At 33.0% G+C, this 4,858-nt stretch overlaps 1 pseudogene; it reads right to left on the reverse strand.

Moving 5' to 3' along the window:
• Positions 1–2,534: 2,534 nt before the first annotated feature.
• LOC148114042 (olfactory receptor 9G19-like) lies at positions 2,535–3,580 on the reverse strand (annotated as a pseudogene).
• Positions 3,581–4,858: the final 1,278 nt, after the last annotated feature.

Raw genomic sequence — 4,858 nt, forward strand, 5'->3', positions numbered from 1 at the left:
GAAGTAGAAGAGACTGACCAGATGGCGTCTCAGTCTCTAGCTTAAGAATGATAAAGGAGAGTTCACTGATAGAAAATATCTTGAAGAAACACAGTCCAAGCTGGGGAAACTGAATCAGAGCCTGAATAAACAATGAGTGCTCAGTGCATCACCTTATAAGACATATACATACCGGAACATTTCAATGAAAAACCTACAAAAGTAGATATTCCAAACAATAAGGGAGCATTGATAATTCAGAAATATGGTTTCCAAAGTCAAAAGAAAGCTAAAAAAAAATGTTATGTAAATCGTAGTTTATTGTACATGGGAAGGAATCCAAATATTGTTGTCATTTTTTGCAAAAGTATCAGATTCTTCAGTTATTATGTAAGAGCACAGGAAACCTGCTTCAAAAATTAATTTTTGTACTGGTAATATCTCACAAATATCTTTGCACTGGTAGTATCTCCCCTTTGCTTCAAGCAGGACATATAAAGATTTAAGATGAAATAGAGGCAGCTATAGGTTTATGCAATTACAAGATGTTCATGACATTAACTATTTTCTACGTAACACTACTATTTTTCTGTTTTGAAAGAACAGATAGAACAGAACCTTCCTATTTAAATGGAAGGCATTAATATTTCCTAGGTGAAATTCTTGGACAGAAAAAATAACTATGAAACAGCTGGAATGGGAAGATTTCTGAATGAGATTTTTCCATACAATAAGTTAAGGAAAAGTTACATTGATTTGATGAAACATTGAAATTAGAGGAAAGAAGAAAAATGGACTGATACTAAGGAATCTGTCTGATAAGAAATATAATCTATCGAGTTCAATTTGATTTGTTATAGCTCTATTGAGAAGAATCTCATTCTCATGAGAAGTAGAGTCAACCAATTTAGGATTATTGCTGATGCCTTTTATATGGTAAATATTGATTATTAATTATTTCAGTATGGTTCATTCTGAAGTACACACATAAAGCATGATTGTGGGAACCAATAATTGCCTAATTTGTTAACAGCCCTGGGCCTGCTATCAAATTTTTCTGTGTCTTTGAGTAAAATGTATATGTCTGTTTCTGTGTGTATTAAACATCCTTATGTGCAAAAAGTATGCCCTGATATAAGTGTGGGATTTTCAAACTATGTTATTTACATTCCCTAATGCTTCACAAAGCAATTTCAATATGGCAAAATTATACCATATCTTCCTAAAAGTACCACTTTCCATTGGCATATGAGGAATAGTTGCAAAAGAAAAAGATAACCCCCTTTATTACTTGCTAAGGCAATGAAGGTCATTTATATTAGGACATAATTTAACAGAATCTCCAAAGCTTATATACTCTGCAGAACTTGGACATGTTCAGTAACATACAAGGACAAGACCAGAGGCGGTATTCAGCCAGTTTGTACCAATTTGGGCAAACCAGTATTGGAAATCATGGGTGGGCCTGCCCACCAGCCCCAGCTGTATGCTGTCCTATTTAGGCACATTTTCGAGGCTGGATGCATGCATGGAAGGCGTGCAAGCAAACAAAGCACATGCACGGAAGGGCAGGCACATGTGCAGAAGGTACACACGCACACAAAGTGAGTGTGCGTGCACGGAGTGAGCCAGTGGTAAGAATATTGGAAACTTATCACTGAACAAAACCCCAAACATACAAATGGGGTTACATTTATCACAGGACTGCAAGGAAATACAATGGTCGGTTACAAAGCATTGTCATAGGGGGTAAGCACTTTGTACAAATAATACATTTGTAATACATCCTGAAAATTTTTTCACTAACTAAATAAATTAAACTTCTTTAATACATCTTGTCAAACTTTGGTTATTAAGCAACGGTTACTGTATTTAAATTTTTTCCAAAGTTTTTCTGTTGCTCTGGAACAAAACTCAATATGGTGGGTTTCTCAATATTTTTTACTATCTACAATCCTATCACAAAAAATTTTGACCACTAAAGGTAGATATATCTATATAAAAATAATATTTTAGGCATATATAAAAATAGAATAAATCAATCAAAATAAATAATCATAGTAAAACACATAATAGTTTTTTTCTTTTTGATAATTTTATTAAAATTATATCAAACAGATAAAACTAACAAAGAAACCTATTACATATATATATAATTTGGTTTTTTTTTCTATAGTAGTTTTCTGTTTTTTAAAAAAGTAAAAGTCATAAGAAGTGAGACAATTCTCAGATGCAATTTAAATACAACTTCAGTAATTAATTTATTTTAAGATTATATGAAAAATCTACAAAAAGTCCAGCTAAGAGAATGCATTAAATATTGTAGACAAAAATAAACTATGCAAAGAAATATCCAAATTCTGCTAAAAAGAATAGCAACAACTTTTAAATCTGTTTTAAAAGAAATCATTGAAAGTGATGCCCATACGATAAAAAAGAGTTAAATCAAGCTCAGATAAAGCTAGAGAAGATGAAAAGTCAGTTGCATTTGGACCGTGTCATGAAGCAAATTAAACTCTTTCAACCATGGTCCTAGCTCAAACTCTCAGGCAATTCTAATGAACAGAATAGCACTTTATTAATGACAACTGATTGTCATGTTTTGTTAAAATTTGATTGCCAAAGAATTGAAAAGCAAATGCTAGTATCAAGCGACAAATGACAAAAAAAATCATCATTTTCCCAAAATTTTGTCTTAATGCTTTATGAACTTCTTTGTTTCTCAAAGTGTAGATAAGAGGGTTAACTAAAGGAGTCATGACTGTGTAGAAAATGGAAATGATTTTATTGAGGTATCTTAGCGTAGGAGTGTCTGGCAATGCATAGGCAATAAATAATGTGCCATAAAAGAGGCAAACTACCATGAGATGAAATGAACATGTTGAAAAGGCTTTATGCCTTCCTGTGGTAGATTTGATATTTATAATAGTGATGATGATGCAAATGTAAGAAGTGAGGTCAACAGGAATGGGGGAATTGTGAAAACAATGGTCATGAAAAAAGTAAAGCGTTCAAACAGACTTGTGTCACTACAGGAGAGTTTCATCAGTGGATATAAATCACAAAAGTAATGATCTATTACATTAGGCCCACAAAAGGTTAATTGAGCCACAACAGTTACAAGAATGACATTAAATATCAAACTGTTTATGCCTATTGCAACCATGAAACAGAATCTGCTGTCCATAATAGAAGCATACTGTAAAGGTCTACAAATTGCCAAATAGCAATCATAAGACATTGCAGCTAAAAGGTATGTTTCTATTGATGCACAAATGCAGAAGAAATGATATTGGGCCAGGCAGCCATTCATGCTAATACTTCTCTCTCCAGTCAGCAAATTGGTCAATATTTTGGGCAAGAAATTAAAGCTGTAGCAAGTATCCAGGCAAGACAAATTTGACAGGAAAAAATACATTGGGGTGTGAAGATGTCAATCAGCCACAACTAGCAGAAATATGAGGAGGTTCCCAAATATTGTCATCAGATAAATCACCAAGAAGAACCAGAAAAGGAAAGGTTGCACCTCAGGGAGATTCCCAAAACAAAGAAGGATAAATTCTCTGATACTTGACTGGTTTTCCTTTTCTATCCCCAGCATTTACATTGAATGAAATGTCACATAGATTCTAGAATATATAACAAGAACAGGTCAAGTTCAAATATGAAAGCATAAAGTACCCATTCCATTCAAGTATTCAGTAATGGGGAAAGGAGAAGAATACCCTGAGAATGTACTGTAGGTGGCTGATGTTCACCATTATTCTCATCAGAGAACAGGAAGATTAGCTCTAATATGATGTGCCTAAAAGGAAGAAAGTTATCCTTTTTCCTCATATCTGCTATGTAGTGGAGATGAGGCATTCAAGTTATATTATAATGTATGTTATGCACATCTTTTTTTTCTTCTCCCTCCTATCTATTTCCTGTTTTTTTCCATATGCTTCTTTATTATTTTTGTAAATGAAATATGTATCTGTGCCTTCAGTTTTTGGGGGATGGTTTGCCATTGCTTTCTTCCTAGAACTGAAAGAGAACAACTGGATCATGTTCACCCAGTTTGTTTGTGCCTAAGGCAGAACTAGAACTCAAAATCTATTCACACTCACAGGTGCTATTCTGATACCTTAACCACTACACCAAACTGAGTCTCTTAAACGAAACAGGTAAATCTACAATATCAGGTCACTTTCCTTGAAAACTATGTGAAATTCTCAAAGTAACTTTTATCTAATGATGTACAAATTGACTATGCTTGTATATCTGATTATCTCTCAACATCCCATACTGCATTCATTGCTTTAAATAAAGCTTTTTTGAAAATGAAAGTGCTCTTGGAATAAATCAGAAGATAAATAACTGATGAGGAGAGTACTTGAAGAAAGGTGAATCTTAATCTTAACACATTCTTGTACAAGAGTTGTAGTCAATCGGTCTGGAATATTGAACACACTGTAATTATATTTATTTGATTGTATAAGTTTGAAATCCAGTGCAACACAGTCACAGTTCTTGTGAAATCAGGAGTGAAATAATTTTGTCTTCCACATATTTTTATCTCAAAATATAAAATATAGAACATTAGTATATGGAAAAGTTTGTCATGCATATAATTTTAGAGTCACTAGATTACAATATATTCTTCTGGAACTTGAAATAAAAATCAGTAAGTACACAAGTATTGTCTTCTATTTATTTCTCTAGTCTACCCCTAAAACATCTAAAAGCATCCTCACAATTTCTCATAGTTCATGTAAACAGTGGTCTTGAGAAGCAAATATATTATTTCACGAAGAAGAAATGAATTCCCTATGTAGGACTAAATTAACCTCTACAGAGTGTTTTATTCAATAAAATCAAGCATGCACACTAAAATATA

The sequence above is a fragment of the Pantherophis guttatus genome, chromosome 4, assembly GCF_059756535.1.
Source record: "Pantherophis guttatus breed Tessera chromosome 4, ASM5975653v1, whole genome shotgun sequence".
In the NCBI taxonomy this organism is placed as follows: Eukaryota; Metazoa; Chordata; class Lepidosauria; order Squamata; family Colubridae; genus Pantherophis; species Pantherophis guttatus.